This window comes from Herpailurus yagouaroundi, unplaced genomic scaffold (assembly GCF_014898765.1).
Source record: "Herpailurus yagouaroundi ecotype Mexico unplaced genomic scaffold, PumYag 142, whole genome shotgun sequence".
Lineage (NCBI taxonomy): Eukaryota > Metazoa > Chordata > Mammalia > Carnivora > Felidae > Herpailurus > Herpailurus yagouaroundi.
Window position 1 is genome coordinate 28,086,529 of NW_024412397.1, and position 19,290 is coordinate 28,105,818.

General features: G+C 53.4%; 1 protein-coding gene and 1 long non-coding RNA gene across 2 annotated transcripts in view; one reads left to right on the plus strand and one right to left on the minus strand.

Annotated features, from left to right (window-relative positions):
* The window catches only part of LOC121032974 (uncharacterized), a 2,464-nt gene extending 764 nt beyond the window's left edge, over positions 1–1,700 (plus strand). The window contains exon 2 of the long non-coding RNA XR_005791631.1: positions 1,534–1,700. This is a non-coding gene — a long non-coding RNA (uncharacterized LOC121032974). The remainder of the gene's footprint in view (positions 1–1,533) is intronic.
* The window catches only part of ARK2C (arkadia (RNF111) C-terminal like ring finger ubiquitin ligase 2C), a gene marked incomplete at its 5' end in the record, with an annotated part of 96,412 nt that overhangs the window by 44,335 nt on the left and 32,787 nt on the right, over positions 1–19,290 (minus strand). The window lies entirely within an intron of this gene.

Below are 19,290 nucleotides of genomic sequence, written 5' to 3' on the forward strand. Positions count from 1 at the left end.
CGTGGAAGGGGCCTGTGAATGTGTTTGTGGATGTGTGTTGAAGGGATACGTAATGTGTGTGTAAATGTGTTCCAGTGTGTGAGTGTGTCCGATAGGAGTGTGTAAAGATGTACACGTGGGTGTGGGTACGTACGTGAGTGTGTGGTTATGTACAAGTGTGAGTGTGTGGATAAGTGTGTGAAGGTGCACACGCGTGTGGGTGTAGGTGTGACTGTGTACACGTGTGTGAGTGTGGACACGTGAGGGGACCGCGTGGTGTGTGTGGATGAGTGTGTGAGGGCATGAGCATGTGCACAAATCGCAACGGAATCTTACTGGGTGGGAGAAAGGGAGATTCGTTTCGGGGAAGGTCTTACATACAAATAACTCTAGAAAACAGCTCTCCTCCCGGAAGTAACCCCGAATCTCTGCAGCCAGCCCCAGACACTAAGACGTCAGCCAGCGTGTCCCATGACACGTCTGAAGCCACCCATCCAAATCAAATTTATTTCCCCTCCCACCTGTTCCTCCACCTGTCTTACCCCTTGGGGTACACAGAACCCATCTGGACCCATGGCCAGGGCAGGGGCCTGGGAACCTTCCCAGGGTCACCCCTTGTTCCCTCTCTCTCCCTCTCTCTAGCACCCTTTCAGTCCAATCCTCCACCCACTTCTCTTGTTTCTGCCACCTCCCACCGACACCCCAGCCCCCTGTCTCAGCTGTGCCTGCGGCCCTCACGGTCCCTCCCTGGGCCACCACCGTACCCCTCACCCACCCCACCACCTGCCTGGTGGGCCCCACCCTGTGCTCTCTGGGTGCCAGCCCACCGGCTCGCAGAACTCCGCGGCTCCCACCACCTGCCTGCCTGCCTCCCTGGCCGTAGGCACCTCCCTCGGCCACTGCTATTCCTGGGGAGCCCCCCGAGCTGAAAAACCTGGCCTCTCAGCTGCCCCCACGGCTAAAAATTCTCTGGGATACTGAACAATCACTCGACCTCCCTGTGTCCCAGAGAGAGACAACCCAGGCTGCCACACTGCCCACGATAGATGTGTTTGAAATAGTCAACTCGTTTCATGAATCAGATCCTATGTAAAAAAAGAATTACATGATGAACTTCATCTCTCTGAACATTTGAGTTTGGCCATATTATACTCGCTGTAAGTTAAGTGCGTCCTGGAGCACAGTGGAAAGAGCACAGACTTTGAGGCTGAATGGAGCTGGATGTGGAGTCTGCAGATATCACACAGACATTCCAGCCGTGTGACGTAACTTCTCTGAACTTCTCAGTTTCCCCAACTCAGAAACGGGGCTGAAAATCTCCCCTTCATCGAGTTGGAGGAAGGTGGAATCATATAATGAATGCTGAATGCATTGCATATCTGACACAAAACAAGTGCTTACTATTAGCTTCCTTCTGTCGCCCTTTCTCCTGTCCTTGACCTACATCCACCAAATTACTTAGAATTCATTAGAGTTAGAAGTTAAGAAGAGTAAGGCAGCCAGTCGTTCAGCACACTCACTGGACACCTGTCTCTCAGCTCTGTGAAATTGTAGTGCGGCATGGGGAAAGGACTTGCAGACGAGACCACAGACCTGCTGAGCAATTTTGGAGGAATCACGCACAGCAGCAGAGGGCCAGACATTTCCGACCATGAATTGTGTTTAAATTTTCCCACAAGGAAAAAAGATGAAGTCTAGAAACTTTAAATTGGAATCTCAAATACCTTGACAGATTTTTAATGGGTTTCGAAATGGTTTGTGATCCCTTAAAAAGGGAAGGGGGAGCAAGAGGAGACTGACAATCACTAAGGGCCAGTAGAGTTCCCTAAAGAACGAGCCTTTCTGATGGGGTTACCTCGGTTGGGAGATGTAATGGATCTGATTTTCACCAGGCATCTGGCACATGGCACAAGGAGGCGTTCTAAAAATATTCCCTGCAATGAATGAATCAGAAAATGGAAGAAGACTGTTATAAAATGTTTGTAGATGAAATGAGAAATGTAGTCTGGGTAATAGATACTACACTCAGGTAAGCTGGCCCAGTGAGTGTCGGTTAATGTCAGCCTACAGGAAGTGGGGAAGGGAAGGCTGTCATCAGGGGCACACCAAAGATGTCAGTGCTTAGCCTTGGCCAGGTCCCCGTTTTCACCAACTACGTGACTGTAGATCTACCAGTCAGGCTTATCACGTCTGAATATACTCTAACCTGGGAGGGATAGACTTTTTTGCTGGGCTACACACTCTGGATTCCAATGACCCAGAAGCATGGACAAATCAACAAGGTGAAAGAACACGGGCAGAGATGAAGGGGCCAAGACAGTTCAAAAACGCCTGAAGGCTGGAGGGGAGGACTGCCTGATGGCACCCAAGTTAATGTGAGGTCAACAGAGGCCATGAACGTGACTCGAAAAGGCTAGCACGATCTTAACATCAGTAATTAAATTCATGACAGGGAGACCAGAGGAGGTGCTGTGCAGCACCCTAAAACCCCAGGAAGGCTCAGAACATCAGGGAACGCTGAGATTTGTCTTCAAACACCAGAAGGGCTCTTCCTTGGCAGAGGGAACACACGAATTCTATACAACACAAGAGGCTAGAGCTTGGGGTGAGCAAATAAAAATACAGGATGCCCAGTTAAATTAGAATTTCAGGTAAGCAACAAATGGTTTTTAGTATAAATATGTCATGTGCAGTATTTGTAGAAGTATGTCACATGCAATACTTGGGACATACTTATACCAAAAAAAAAAAAAAAAAAAAAAAAAACCCCCTTCATCGTCTATCTGTGATTCGAATTTAACTGAGCATCCTGTGTTTTATCTGGCCACCAAATGAAACTGGGGTTGGAGAGTAGAATGTAGAGGGAATATAAGTTTGCAAAAGCCCATGGCATGGAGGGTGTTCTCAAGGAGCAGCTGATCTAATAAATGAATTAGTCGAGAAGAACCAACCAGCAGGGAACAGATGCTTTCACAGGTATATACACGTGGCAAAACTCATCAGACTTTACACTTTAAATACATGCAGTTTATGGAGCATCACCTATACCTCGATAAGTCTTTCTGTAATAGAGGAGGAGACCTCCTGCAGAGAAAGCTAAGTCCAAAGCCTCCCGCTGGGAATCGAGGAAGGGTTTTGTGAATCTGCATCAGATCTGCGGTTTCCAATCCTTCTCTGGGTAAATAGATCTCGCTGAGAGTCCTCCCTCCCCCCAACCCGCCCCACAAAGAGCAGAAGAAGGCAGGCGGCCCCTCCCACAGTGCAAAACCCCCACTGTGGCGGGAGATGCGTGCTGTCAGCTAGACTCCGGGACCTGGATGTGCGTCCCGCCCCCCATCCCCCCCACCCCCGCCTATTTGAGGAGCAGGAGGAGACACCTCCAAAACCTCCTCAACTCAAAGGCCCATGGCACCGGGAAGCCCCCTGGAGGGGCTTGAGCCTCGAGGGCCGATGCCGGCGGTTTGCAAGGGCAGCCCAGAAGGTGGTGGACGTCTCTTAAGGCTGGTTTAGTGGGAAGATGCCTGGAGAGAGGGAGAGCCAGCTGCCTTCGTGTGTTCCTCTGCTCCATCCTCTGACCCTGGCATGGCCCAGGAGGAACAAGGCCCTGAGTAGCTGGGTGACCATGGGCAAGTCACTTGGCCTGTCCAAAAGAGGATAAGGGTTTTACTAAGTTCCTTTCATGCCTTCATGCTCTTGGATCCATTACAGAATGTAAATACGTGGCATCTTCATTCTTAATTGAATGACACGGAGAGGTCAGAAAAATTCCGTGATAAGGAAACGGTGTCCTTGCGTGACGGCGGTGGCTGCAGAAATGGAGGTGGGGTGCAATGCTGCGTGCCGCCCTGACTTCGGCTGGGATGTGGGCCGCTGACCTGCTGAGTTTGGTGTGGCCTGTCCAGCCGGCCGGCTGCTGGGAGGCCCTGGGCCACGCCGGGGCCAGCATGGCAGGTAAAGTGGCTCCCCAGGTAACGGACCCACTGGCCCAGGACCTCTCCCTCAGACAGAGCCCGGAGGAGCACTGGGTGAGCCTTTGTCCTCACCTCTGCGCAGGGCTGAGTAGGGAGGGCCCTGGGGACCCGGGCCTGGGCTTCCCGTGCCCTCACCTGCCGCGGTCACATGGCCCTGAGGCTCTCGGCCTGCATGCAAAGTCCCTCCATCCTTGTGGGAGGGCCAGGCCTCCCAGCATTTCCAGTACAAGACTTAGCTTTGATGGTGGCAATCTCTGCCTCTGGCAGCTTTGGCCTCGCTGTATCCCATCCCCATCCCCATTCCATCCCACCTGCCCGTCTAGAGCCTGCTCTCCCCAGTAGACCCAGAAGGGCTGAGTTGTAAATGCCTCCATGGGCCCTGATCCCGAGCCCTCACCAGCACATTTCATTCTAACAGAAGACCAAGGAGGGAAAAATGCAAACAGAAAAACCAGGATTTGGCCCTCAGGAGCACGGTGACAGGGCTGCTGAAAGCTGGCACAATTCAGGCTGTGTTCAGACCTAGGAAGACGACAGAGCATCCCCGACAGACTGTCTGACTCGGCCCACCACACTAAGAGGCACATTGACGCGTCAGGGAATGTTCTGAACAGCTGGGGACTTGTGAGAACAGGGAGGCGTTCTGACTGCAGAGAAACGACAGTGCATAGGCAAGGTTCATCCCCCATTTCTGCGGGTCACACAATCTTACAAACTGCCCATTAACAGACTGAGGGTCCCCGTTCGATCTGAGCCTGTCGGAGAGGGGACCAAGGCCATAACAGCACTCTTTTAACAGGCCAGGAAGAAGCCACTGGAGTCCCTAATGAAGCCACATCTATGCACCGGGAGCCTGCTGGGTGCCCAGCCCCTCTCCCAGGGAACACAGAGAAGTGAGCAGTCAGGACCCTGCCCTCGATGTACTGGCCAAGCCCAAGTACAAAGAAGGCACCCAGAGACTGCCCATATGGTCCAAGCAAGAGGCTCAGAAGAGAGGAGCCAACGAGAGGGGTGATCAAGGAGGGTCAGAAAGGCCCAGCCCATTTTTAGAAGTCTGAGCCAGAGAGGGACACCAGGACATCCAAGCCCCAGGAAATGAAACCGGGGGAAGGCTAGGAGGTGGGGTGAGGGTCCAGACGTGAGCATGGGGTGCTCTCCCTGAGAGTCAGAGTGTCCAACACCGAGGGCCTGAAGATCACAACAGCCAGGGTCTGGTCCCATATCTGCATTCCACTAACCCGGTGGCTCAGTTTACTCATCTGTAAAGTGGGTTGCTTGCCCCTATCACCTTTCAGGGTGGTGTACACAAAAGTGCTTTGGAAAAGCCAATCACAATGTAGAATACAAGGGCTCAGCATCAGGGAATTGGAGAGAAAACCAGAGAAACAGTCCAAGACGAGACAGAAGAACAAGAGTAGATCCTGGACAAGAAAGGAGGGGAGTTGATGAGTGCCTGTTGAATCTGGAACAATCTAAGCCGTGTGCCCTTGTCTGCTGTTAATGAGGGCGTCACCCTAGTCCACTATGATTAGTTATTGTGTGAGCCATTTCCGGTCTCTGCATCTCAGTTTCCTCACCTGTAAAATGAGATGCCTTCTGTTTTATAACAGTCCATGATTCTGGAGCTCTCCAGGAGTCCTCCAACGGCGAGAATGGAAAGAGCCAATATTTGCCTCTAGGACTGGCTAGGACTGGTCTGAAGCAGCATGGGACACTGTCATTGCCAGCTGACCCTTCCTTTCATTGCCTCCCCTTCTCTGCCTGTCAAAGCCTGTCCATCCTGTGTCCCAGTGCCCCCCGGACTCTGTTCTCTGCCACTAGTCAGCAACCACAGCGCATTAGGTAACCAGATAAAACAGGCTTTTCCTGGGGAGTCACATGTCTTTGCCCAGTTCAAGTGCACACATTCCCAGGAGGCCTCGCTGCCTGGCCCCGTCTAGCGAGGAGTATTTGATGGAAAAGGGCATCCCAGTTCTACCATCCATTTCCGCATGCCCCTGGGCAAATGCTTCTTTTCAGGAGTTCCTTTGTCCCCATCCAGGAAATGGGCGCAGCTATCCCTGCTCAGCCAATATAATAGGGCAAAAGGGAGTTGTGGGGAAAACCCTGTAGTTGAAGGTATTTCACAATCATAATACATGGAGGCGTAGTAAGCACCCACCCCACCCAAGAGCGTCAAGCAGAGGAGCGGGGTCACTGCATCTGGGGTATTTGGCCTCTCCTGCCATGGGCACCGGAGACCGCGACGGCAGGTATCAGGCTACTGGTCTCCACGGAGCCCCAGTGCTGGACTGTGTGCTCTGGGTCACACAGATCACACAACGATCCGTGTCCAACGATCACAGTGGACCCCCACCATTCCAGACCCGCCAGCCCACTGTGCCACCACAGCTCACGCTCTTCTCCAAGATTTCCCCACCCGCCCTCGCTGTCCCCCAGCCCCGGTGTCCCGGCCGCACGATCTGACTGTCCATCCCTGCTGGCTAGCAGTCTCACCTGTGCCAGGTTCTTGTCCCCACTCACAAGGGGACCTTGGAGACGAAGGGCTGCATTTCTTCTCCGGGCCATCCACAGCTGCTGGCAAAGGCTCAGGCCACCACATGCACACTCAACATATAACACCCGGTCTCCTGGTATTTGTTCTTCCTTCTACCTGTCCCCTCTCTCCCACCCTGCCACCTCCCCGTGACCTCACACACACTCACACACACACACACACCCCTGCCACTTCTCCATAACCACACACACACACACACACACACACACACACACACACACACCTGCCTCCTCCCTGTAACCACACACACCTGCCTCCTCCCTGTGACCACACACACACACACACACACACACACACACACACACACACACATTCCACACCGCCTGACCTAAGTGACTGATATGGTAATCTCCACTCTCAGTCACCACCGAGAAACCACACACACCGGCCTGATTTACTTCCCAATCTGGAAGGAATCCCACTTTACCTCCTGCCCTAGGCCCTACTCCTGAGATGTGGGTGGAGATGAGAGGGAGGACTGATATCTCATTAAGACCCCTTCCTTCCTCCTCCAAGCTGGAGAGCAGGAAGAGGGGACGCCTCAGGCACAGGCCCGCTTGGCCAAACGAAGCCGGGACTCCGGGCCTGCCCGGGGGAGGCTAACCTCGTTGACTCCTGGCAGAAGGCAGCTTCCTGTTTCTAAGAATCTGGGGCTTTGAAAGTCTGTCCCATCCCGGCTGCCCTTACACAGACAGCATTGTGGTAAATCTCGTGCACAGTCTCAGATTTCCCTTCCAAAGCTCTGAGGCTTTCAAAGGAAAAGGGAAGCCAGCAGGCTGCCGAGACACCCGCTGGATTTGGCTAAACTGAACCACTTGGAAAAATCAGCAGAAAATCCACCCAACCCACATGGTGCCCAGAACTTGGGAAGAGTTTCCAGAGACCCGGGCCTCTGCATGCCCTTCCTTGGGTGGCCCAGGCTGTCGCGACATGGGTGTGGTTTGTAAGGCCAGCACTTCCGAGGCTGGATGGATGCCTTCTCAGTCACGTCCCCCATGAGTCACGTCCAGCCCTCGGTCTGTGGTGGAGACCTGGGCAGATCTGACTCTCAGAGTAAGTAGGGCTAAGCTCAATAGACAGCAGGGACAGAACAAAGACCACTGAAATCAGGTTATGTGATTTCAGTGAGGTGAATTCGTTGACTTAATCTCACGCTCAACAACTGAGAACCTACTGTGTGTCAGGCACATGCTAGATGCTCAGAACTCAGAGGTGAACAGAGGCCGTATCCTCAAGGAGCTCGCCATCCGGAGGGGTGACAGGAGATCTGCTCTGCCTCCAGGCAGCCACAATTTCTCTGCAGAAGCCTGAACCTGCTGACATTTCCCTTTCCTCTCTCACTAGCAGGGCCTGGGCTTCCTGTGGCCTTCCAGAAAGCCAGATGAACTCTCTGAGAGAAAGAACACAAAACAGGCCTCAGCTGTCCCCTCTCTTACACTGTGACTCTGCAGTCACTCCATTAGAGGCAGAGTCTATGTCCGCACCCTAGAATCTGGGCTGGCTCTGTGACTCGTGGCCGATAGAATGAGGCAGAAGTGACTGTTCTAGTTGTAAGCCTAGGCCTCATAGGGCCCTGCACATTTCCTTTTCCGTTTCCCTCTCTCGGATTCCTGCCCCACCATGTGAGCAAGTTAAAACTAACCTCCCGCACAATGAGACCAAACGGAACAGAGCCAGGACAGCCCCGGTGGCCAGGCAGGAGCACAGACATGGGACAGAGCCCAGCCAAGGGCAGCAAACCGCACGCGCACACGTGGGCCTCCCTGCGACTTCATGAGGCTGGGTGCACTGCAGGGGAATCGCGAGCTCCAGCAAATGATTCCGGTGCGCGGCTACTGGTGTTGGGCGACTTAGTACGCAGCGTGATTGCGGCACTCGAGATCGACACAAGGTCCAAAGCTAGCCAGCCCCACTGCAGAAGGAAAACAGGTTTACCACTCGGCTAATTCTTCCCATCCCTGCCTGGCCCCAGAAAGCCTCTGAAGGAAGAGAATTCAGGGCTGGGACCCTTGCAGTGAACCTGTTAGCTCACTTTTCTCACACCCAAAACTTGAGCATTTTCCCAGGTGACCCCTGGCTCCTTGGAGCTTCAGAGAGTGAACAAGATCTCATCTCACCCCCTGCAGCAGGAATCATGGCTAGAATCATGGTTAAAGTCATTGACTTTGGGGCGCCTGGGTGGCTCAGTCAGTTAATCGCCTGACTCTTGATTTCGGCTCAGGTCATGATCTCACGGTTCATCAGTTAGAGCTCTGCATCGGGCTTTGCGCTGACAGTGCGGAGCCTGCTTGGGATTCTCTCTCTCCTTCTCTCTCTGCCCCTCCCCTGCTCGGTCTCTCTCTCTCTCTCTCTCTCTCTCTCTCTCTCTCTCTGTCTCTCAAAAACTAAACTGAAAAAAATTAGAAAGCAATAAAATAGACTTTGGTGTCAGCAGACTCAGGTTTGGGTCCTGGCTTTGCCATTGACCAGCTGCAGAAATGTTGCTTAACTCAGCCTCAGTGAATTCATCTGTAAAGTGGAGGTGATCATCCAAGTTGGTCCCTCAAGGGGCTACGTGTGATGATATGTAAAGCCACAAGTTCTCAAGTGGAGGCGATCTAGCCCCTCAGGGGACACTTGGCAATATCTGGAGACATTTTTAGTTGTCACAAAGTTGGGGGGACAGGTTCTGCTTACTGGCATCCAGTAGGAGAGGCCAAGGATGTTGGAAAACATCTTAATGATGCCCCCGGGGTAGCCCCCACTATAAGGAATTATGCAGCCCCGAATGTCAACAGTGAGACCCCAAGGTGTCCAGCCCCAGTCCCTGCACACACCAAACAGCAGTGGAGATGGTCACACAGCCCCTGGGGAAGCGGGGTCCAAGGTCCCCTGTATTCCTGGGACGTTCCTGGCAAAGCGGCAGGAGCAAATTGGGTGCAGATGATAGTTATCCCACCTCCATCTTTGAGTTCATCTACCCCGTGTGTCTGTAACATGGGATCCCAGCCAGTCTGGATGGAGTTTAGGTTTCAGCTTGAGTTCCAACAGGGGGAGGACATTTCTGAGTTTCTGGCCATCTGTGACCAAAAGGTAGCTGTCTTCACAAACTAAGTGAGAGGTTGTGCATGGGATTTATAGCACTCTTGAGCAAAGTCCCACATGAAAGTTAATGTTAACAGAATGTTGCGGGTTCCCAGAGATACCTTGTATGCTCTGCTAGAGCATCTGTTTTTAAAGAACTAGTCTGTAATGAAATACACTGGAATCTTCCTTTGCTGATTAAGAAGGCCTTTGGCTCCTGCAGGAATAATCGTGGGACCACTTATTAGGATCCACAGTTGTCCTTGCACAGGGTCAGGGACGTGAAGGGAAAACTCTGCCTCCGGGGACTCCTGCTTTTTGGATTTGGGTGGGCTACGGAGGGTCCATTAAACCCCAAATAGAAGTAAGTAGGAAAACGCCCCCAGGATAGTTAGTTGTGGATACACGTCGAGCCACCTGAGAGACTGCATTCTATCTGATCAATCTGAAGCCTCCCACACTGTAACCATGTGAGGAGATGAGCTGGGAGCCGAATGGGGAAGTGGATGGGGGGGTGGGGTGCAGGGAAGGATGGGGACTCAGGACCCACAGAAGTGAAAGTCCAGAAGAGTCATTAGGGTGCCAGTCAGCAGACAGAGGGAAGGGGAGAGCCCTTCCCAGCAGAGACCAATCCAATGTCAGGGACACCGGGCAGGCCAGAAGGAAGGAGCCCTCTCGGTGTGGGGCAGTGAGCTGGTGTGGGGGGCTGGGACACACGAAGGATTCCAGGTCAGGGCCCGGAAAGATGACCTCCTATGGTGAAATCAGGACATGCACTTGATCACCTGAGGTTCATATTCTCACCCCATTTAGAGTCTGTCTTTCTGCAGGAGCCCCTTCATCATGTCAACATCCCTAGTCATTTGCACCTGAGTGAGAAGGTTCTGGAGGAAGGAAATGAGTGCGAGTCTGGTTTGCAGCAGGGTGTGCCCTCCCCATGCCCTGGGGATGCTTCTAGGCAGCAGAAAGCTACAGCGAAAGGTGGGGGCACCTAAGGCCACTCTCCCCGCCTCCCATAATGCCTGGAGCCAGCGCCTGGAGACGCCTACAACCCCACCAGGCGGCAGGCACCGTATCTTTTCTAAGCCTTGCACCAACCAAGATTCAGAGGTTTAACTAACAGCACAGCTAGCGTGTGGCAGAGACAGGCTTTGAACCCAGGTCTGTCAGACTCCAGAGCCCTTCCAGTTTCCAAACTGCAAGTCTACCCTGTTTTCTACTTACTGGGCCATCGCCCTATAGACCTCTGCAGACTAGCTGACACTCCCAGGAATGGGAAATGGTTTCACTGGGTGGGAGGTTTTAGAACCTGCAGGTCACATCAGGGTTGGACAATCACTTGGAGTGGGGTGATAGCAGGTCTGAGACCTCACACTTGGGTGAATTCAACAGCACACGGGCCAGCTCCAGTCCTACCCGGTGGGTAGAGGAGGGGCCCGTGGTGGGCAGGGCATGAGGCCACCACGGAAGGAGGAAGCCTCCCAGCTCTGAGGACTGTGTTTCTAAAACCCTGGGGAGAAGGGAGAACAGGGCGCCCTGGGGGCTGCCCTCTGGAAGGCTCTGGTTAGGCATCCTACCTCCTAGAGAGAGCTGTCGGCAAGGAGGAAGGTCACCTGGTCAGGTGCTGCCTGGCCAATGGCCCGGGGCCCCGGGGCAGCCCTGTCACCGGCGGAAGGCCCGCCACAGCCCAGAACTGTCCGAGAAGATTCATACCATGAAGCGCTCCTCAAATTTAACTGGATGTTGTCAGAATGAAACCAGTGGGCGTATCCTCTTGACAAATACGAGAATTCATAACACGGTGCCCTTTTGTGCTTCTGCTTTTAAATTCAGAGGCACAATTTAAGCAAACCTGACCCATGAAAAATCTGAATCTGTGAGGCCGACAGAGAGGACGTAGCTCCCCACGTTGGAAAGGGCTCATCCTGCGCCCTTGCTGTGGCGCGGGGGGGGGGGTGAGTTTGGGGGCCCCTGGGTCTCTGTGCCAGTGATGTGAAGAAGCTGCTTTGGGGATTCCATTTTCCCTCGAGCTCTCAGGGAGCTCGAACATGGTGGTTCTCAGTTCCTGGGGCTGGACCCAGATGGAAACAGGACCAGGAGTCACCACCTAAAGGCCAGGGCCATGCATCTCGCTGCACTTCAGTTCCACGGAGGCTCCCTGCTCTCCTGCTCACGGCGTGATGATGCTGGGGGCTGTTCCTCACATAGGCCCCGTCCCAAGCTGGGTGCCCGGCAGGGGCATAACAGAGTATTGAATCGAGGGCCCTGGTGCTCAGAAGGGAGAGAACGAAGTGGCCAGGGACAGTGTCTCCATCAGCCCTGAGGCTGCCCCAGCACCTGCCCCCCTTGACCTCATCCCGTGGCTCCTCCCCTGTGAACTGACCCAGGCCCCCACACACAGGCTCCCTCTGGCAGCTTCTGCCAAGTCTGTGTTCATGGGCCCAGCAGGACAGGGCTACGGCCACAGACAGCTTCGCACGTGCCAAGGGTGGCTTTCAGGACCCAGCAAACAATACCATACTGAGTGTTGTCCCCTCCCACCAAGTATGGTCAACAAGGGACAGCAGGAGGGCACTGAGGGCCTTATTGTGGGGTGGACACGTAGGGCCATTCCCGGCAGCAAGTAGTCCCTGGCTGAACCCAGTCAGATGCCCCACTGAGCAGTCAGGAAGGAGAGAGGTGAGCGCGGGCCCGTGTGAGCCCAGCCTCTTTAGGGAAGAGGCAGGCTGAAGGCGAAGGCCAGTGAGGTGAGGGGCTGAGAGGGCAATGGCGTGGAGGCAGGAACAAAAGGAGGGGTGTGTGTATGCGTGGGTGTGGGTGTGGTGTACGTGGGTGGGGGGCAGGTGTGTGTTGGGGGCCAGGCTGGCGGAGGGAAGCGAGCAGCGGACACTGTTGGAGATGGAGGCGGCCAGGCCCGCAGCCGGTGGCCCCAGTCGGTGCTGTGCAAACTTATTTTAAACTCCAAGAGACCAAACGGGGCCGCTTAGGTCGCAGGGCAGGTGGGAGAGTCGGGCTGCGCCAGCCACCTCTGCCCCCGCGGGGCCTGCCCAGGAGGCTCCCGGGAGCCCCGTGTCTCCCCGGGGCACAGGCGGGGACGCACGGAGCAGGTTCAATACACATCGCACGTGAAGACACCGGGGCTGGAGTAACGGCAGCAACGTGAGCGCCGCCGTTTCTGAGAGCGTGAGCGCGCGGTGAGCCTCGTCTCTACCTCTCACGACCCGCGGGCACGGCCGTGTCATTCCCCAACAGAGACACAGCCCGCAGCGCGGAGCAGGGACCAGACTTGCTCCAGGATCCATGGCGCTACGAAGGCGCGAAGTCTAGAACCCCAGTCTCCCGCCTCCAGACTAAAGAATGTAACTCATGTGAAACACACCCCACGAGGAAGTGCTAGTGAGCGGCGAGCTGGAAATGACCAAGGAGCGTCGGTCCCCCCACTGAGGGAGCCACGACCGGCCCCGTGTTTTGTCCTCGGCCCTGGGAGGCAGCAGCTCTCGTCCGCAGCCCCCCAGCCGCAAAAGCAGATTCAAAGCCAGCCCGTCACGCTTGGAGACCGTTATGAAACGTGAAGTGCGCACATTGTGCTCACTGCTTTCAAGAATTCCAGCGACGGCTCTCATGAATGGCAAGTCAGTCAAAATCCCCCTGCAAGCAATAATCTGCCATTCACCGTGGGCTCCCTAAACGATTCATAGCCGTCATCTGGTTTGATCCCCACACCGCTGTGAGACATCATATGCCCATTCCACAGATGAGGCAAACGAGCTACCAAGACTGAGGGCTCCCGGCTCAGCAGTGATGCAACAGGAACCTGAGCCCAGGCTAGCCTGGAATTCTGAGTCCTGTTCTCCCGCCTTTCCTTCGTCTCTCCTTAAGTGCTTAAGTCCACACCAGAAGTGCTCGTGAATGGGGGCGGATGGATTCATCGTCCTATAGTGAAAAAAATAGAAGAAACTGGCCTATTTCCATCCCTCAGAGAAGGGTTAGTGTTCCGTTTCACAGGAAGCCAGAGGTCCACAAGCTTTAAAATCAAGCTCCACTGAAAATAGAATCTATATGCCAGAGCCTTGTGAAACCAGCCCCACCACCTGAGGACACAGACGCAGTGACCCGGCTCCAACCTCTGTCACTTGCCGTCAGACCAGTGATGGCGAACGCAGTTGGTTTCCTAAGAGACCCCCACCCTGGCTGAATCTCCCCCTATGCCCCCTCCCTGTGCCAAGTCCACCCTAAGGGGCGTGGGGGGGGGGGCAGGAAGAAGAAAGAATCATAGGGTCTGGTGATGTTCGGGAAGGCTAGGGGGCTTAATCCCAGGGGAGAAAGACAGGGGAGAGTTACACTATCCCTCCCTCCACCAGCTGTGGGCGTCTAACTGGGTGGCTCCTGTCCACCCCACCTCCCTTTCTGTGCCTCCAGAATGAAGGGCTTGAACCAGATGACTCTGACATGCTCTGCTTCCTATACATAGTATGTGTCTGTCCCAGGGGAAATGTATCTAGAGCATTTAGAATTTACAGTGACGTTTCATTTATCAGCCTTGTTGAGAAAGATTCACATAAGTGAATTTTCCCCATGATACAAACTTACCCATTGAATCCCCATCATTTAGTATGGAAATCTTTCCTAAATGCTCACTTAGTTTCCTAGTTCCTTCTAGTGGCTAAATATAACATATCCTCCCCTATTTCCTAGTGGTCAGAATTACCCAGTGGTGAGTTGTGATAAGGATGAGGGTGTACACAGTTGTCCCCGTGATAGGTTTTGCCGTCCCCAAGCCTGTCCTTCCCCTTCCAACTGGTTGCTTTCAATCTATTGTTGACTGGGCACCAAGACTGGTAGAACTCTTTGTAAACTAAGAGTCAATAAACTATGAGAGAAAGCTAAGACACTACGCCCCAGAGTTAAGCACGTGAGCTCCATGAATGCGATTTCAGTGTTTTGTGTCTTTTTTTTTTCTTTTTTTATCTCTGTGTCCTTAGATCTGTTTTTGACCGCCCCTAAGTGGGGTGTTAAATTTTCACACCCACCTCCTCCACACAAACATGTCTCTGGGTTCTCCAGGTTTACCCCTCACTCTGGGGAAATGACATTTTCTTTGATTCATCCTAAAACCACCTTCCAAAAGAGCCGCTTTTTCATGACTCGGATCTGGTGAGCAGGCTGTTGCCCACCCCACCACCCACGCCCACCTGAGGAGCCGACACCCCCAGAGCAAAACGAAGCCATGAAGTCAATGACCCCCGCAGACCCCAACTGAGGGCAACGCCAATCAGTGCCAACCCGCGTCCTCCTGTATCCTTGTTCATGGCTGAGGCAGACCCTGAATCCAGAGTGCAGGCATCTTGCCCCCCCCGCCCATGTCTTTCTGCTCATCTCGCAGGTCCCAAAGTGTGTTTCAGGAACACATTGTGCGGCAGGACTCAGCGGCTTGTATGTCGCTGAAAGGGTCCTAAGACCAAATGCGTCCAGGAAACAGGGGTAAAAGAAAAGTTCCCGGATATTCAAGCCTGTAACGTAACAGGTGAGTGGTGAATCTTCCAGGTAGAGGGGACATTGCATACAGGATATGTCAAACTTACCCAGCCAGGACCCAAGCGTCCCTTGACAAGGCCACCTTATCATGCAGCTACCCTCCTTCACCTCCCCGCAATAATTCCAAATAACCATCGAGCAAGCCTCTCTCAGCCTCCTGGTCCTCTGGGGCAAATGGGGGAGTTCATCTAGATTGGGAATGGCAAGGAGGCATGCGTGGGATGCTAAGTGGTGCATACGTGGCAGGTGCCAACAAGAATCTGGGAACATCCCGGGCTGCCGTGCAGTTGGAAGAATTCTAAAGCTGTCTCCAAGCTCAGGAGGAATACCCACCTGGCCACCGAGGATGCCTGCCCCCACCCCAGGAGCTGGGCTGGCAGCCGGCGTGCCCCCTATTGGCTGTCCCTGTAACTAGAACCTAAGGACACCTAAGAGTCTGTTTTGGGGGAACCTGAACTTGGGATTTCAGAAGCCCTCAATGGCAGAGACTGGAAGCCTCTCCAGTCACGGAGGCCGCCTGGGGTTTCTGTCTGTTCCCATCTGGTGGGTCCTTGCACCCCTCACTCAACCTGCTTGCTCAGCTCCAGACCTCCTCCCGTTCTGATGTCCTTCCTTCCCACCTTCCAGACCCGCACTCGGGTGGAGTTGGAAGCACACAGTTTCCACGTTTTACACAACCTCAAGAGGACCTAGCACAAGTCTCTCCGCTAGAAGCCCTGAATACTGCAAGTCCTATACAAATGCCCCGTCCGCAGAGGTAAGCGCTATTTTCATGCCAGACTCACTCCCAAAGCCTCCACTGTCTTGAGCAGAGCTGCTTCCCCAACTTCAGGGTAGCCCCCGGGGCACTGGAATCATGGCATTGAGGTCAGAGGGAGCAATTTGGTTTAATGCAGGAGCTTATTTTAATTTCCCACACCCACTGTGGAACTCTCCAGAGGTGGGTTCTGTCTTTTTCACATGTGCCCTGGCTGGACACTGAAGTTGAAAACCACAGTCATCAAGAAACTTGTCTGCTGAGCTGGCCAGACCAGAGCCCTGCGCTAAAAAGGCACATCAGGGGGCGCCTGGGTGGCTCAGTCGGTTGAGCGTCCGACTTTGGCTCAGGTCATGATCTCGTGGTTGTGAGTTTGAGCCCCCGTGTCGACAGAGCCTGGAGCCTGCTTCAGACACCGTGTCTCCTTCTCTCTGCCTCTCCCCACCTCACACTCTGTCTTTCTCTCAAAAATAAATAAACATTAAAAAAAATTTTTTTAAGGCACATCAGGACCTCACTGCAGCGAGACCACCAGAAATCACTGTTTCTCTGACCTGACCCACTCTTCCTTGGGGATTTTGTGAGAAAAGAATTAGATGAGATGTGTTTGCAAAATGCCTGGTCAACACCAGCACCCAACAGTACCCATAAACATCAGTGTCCTTGCTCCCCTCGGCTAGTGCTTAGCTGCTCTGTTGTTTCTCAAGCCCTGCTCACCATGCCAAAGATTCTAGAAATCGGAAGGTGGAGGGCTCCCAAAAACTGGTCTGCTGGGGGTAGAAGGCAGGAGGAAGTGGTAGGAAGGGAAAACGAAATCTTCCTCTGAGAGCTTCATGCCCAGGCTTTCACTCTACACCCTGGATCTTTCTATCTACAGAAAAGACAATCTCCACTTAACTGACGGCAGCTGGGGACAAGGAACAGGTTTGTTTTTGTCCACCGCTACCTACATGCTTGGCTCTTAGTAATTATCTATTGGATGGATGGATGGAAGGATGGATGGAAGGATAGATGGAGGGATAGATGGATGCATCTGGGGTCAAGTCATAAGATGCCACAGAAAGAGAGTTGGATTCTTGTTCTGGCCCCAACACTTGCTGGCCTTGGAAGAAAATTGATATTAACCCCGCTGAGCCACTGCTTCTTGTCAAATAATGATGGTTATATCTGTCCTGACCTCATCATAGCAGGATGACTACATATATGGTGGCTATTTGGTAAAACACCAGATCATACAAATGCCAGAGGTGATGATGATGACAGTGACAGTGTGGTTGATTCAAGAGGTATCAGAGTCCACAGGCCCTGGTATGTGGATAGGGGGACTCATTCAGCTTTTGCCTCTCCAGCGTGGGCACCGAGGCAGCCAGGAGAAGGAGGACAACCTGTGGGAGCCCATTTCCTTCTCACCCATGAGAACATTCCCCCCCCCCCCCCCCCGAACTGATGGGCCAAGGCATTTGCTGCCAAGGCCCATGAGGCTGTGGGTGGAGCCCAATACCTCCTTTTGGCAAACCAACCAAGAGGAAGGCCCAGATGGCCTGGAAGCTTCCTCCGTAGACACGGGGTCTATGTCACCAGAGCCCCAGAGCTGGCAGACACCATCATGATGTCATCCAGCCCTCTCCTCTCAGTTTATGGGGATGCTATGACAGTCTTCTTGGCACGTATTCATAAAAACAACTCCTCCAGCCCCAGGCCCTTCTCTGGGCTCAGCTGAGCCCAGCTGAAACATCTGTCATTTACAGGGGGCGGGGGGGGGGGGGAGAAAAAAAATTTCCAGGTCAAAGGCAAACACTGATTTATTCATTAATTACCTCCAGGGGGTCCTGCCAAAACCATAAGAGAGGAGCAAGAGGCTGGGTTGTGGGAGTGGCAGAGAACCTCTGGAAGGAGGTAGTGGGCTCCCAGTTCACACTCCAGAGGGTCAAAGGTGACATGTTCAGATGAAGGGCTGTGGGGCTTGTATTTAGGTTTTCTCTCTGTGCCTTTCCTTGTTCCTCCATTCACCCGTCAGCAGAGAGGAGAAAATCTGGGAATTTAGAAGCTCCAGGCATGGTTCTCTGTCCAGTGGGGTCCTCAGAGCCAACATGGAAAGCTCCCAGTCACATCCTTGTACATCACCTTGCTCTTTAGAACCCCTTTCTGTGTTCGTGAGCATGCACACAAGTTCCTAGTTCCCAGAGCACCTCCAGACAAGATGATCTGTCATCAGTCACTTACGCCCAGCTGTGAAGATGCACCCCCCACTCCCATCTCCCAAAAGAATGTACAACATCTTGGCCTGGCCCTCTGTAAGTCTCATTTCTGTGCAATTTGATTTTGGGCCCAGGAAGAAGCCCTGTAACTCAGGAGGTAGAATGGGCTTCTCCTGGCCCCTGACATCACATCACCTGGGCAACCATAGTCTCCAACTCAAGAGACAAGAGCTGGCACCAGTATGGGGAGTAGGATCTCAGAGGACATATGCCAGTGGTGGTTGGACTATCTCCCATCGAGACTTCAAAAGGTTTGCCAACCAAGAGGTTGAAGGGGCTCTGGAGACTACTCTGGAAATCTCCGAGGGGGAGGGAATGGGGCCGTTACATGTAGATGTGCTGTCTGTGCCAAGCACAAAGATGTCCCGCAAAGGGGGAGTAGGACCGAAGCAGCAGTGGGTGCACCCTGGCTCTGACCACATCTGCCCGCGGGGAGGGGAGCCATTTTCTAATTCACGCAAAGGTGCAGAACGGGCTAGCCTCGGCCCCAAGTGGAAAGACGTGAAAGGTGGAGACGGACCCCTTTTCTATCAGAAAGCCGTGCTCCTTCAGAGCTCCTGAGTGAGTGGGCTCGCTTTCATGGGAGGTGCTGCATGTGGGCCTGTGTGGTGGGGCAGGAATAGGCGAATATATGTCCGTGGGAAAAACTCAAGGAAAGAGCAATGCATTTGGGAGAGTAGAAAATAAGGGCAGAGTTCTTTGAGGAAAGAAGAGGCTTTCAAGGCCCAGTTCTTGGCAGATCCCTAAAGGAGAGGGTCCCTGTGGTAAGGGAGTGGAACCCCACACATACACGCACACCAGCCTGCAGGAAGCTCCCCAGGAAGACTGGGTGCCCACAGGGAGTCCCCGTGAGCTCTTGGGCGTCTCCAGAGCCTCTTGGATTCATGTCCATCATAAAGTGTGCAGTCCAGGTTGTTCTAATAACCAGAATGGAATGTTCTAGATGAAGGGAGGGGTCAACCAAGTAGGTGGAATGGGACCAGCAGAGGGGGACAGTGACCTTAGATGGTTAAAAAAGAAAATCCTCTGTGCTGTCTCTGTCTTGGGCTTTCTCTGGCTGGAATCCCTTAGTTTTACCTCCTGCTTATTTCTGCCTGCTATTAAGGAAAATACCCAAAACTTTGAAATAAGGCAAAAAAGAGACCACATCCTTTCAAAGTCATACTAGAA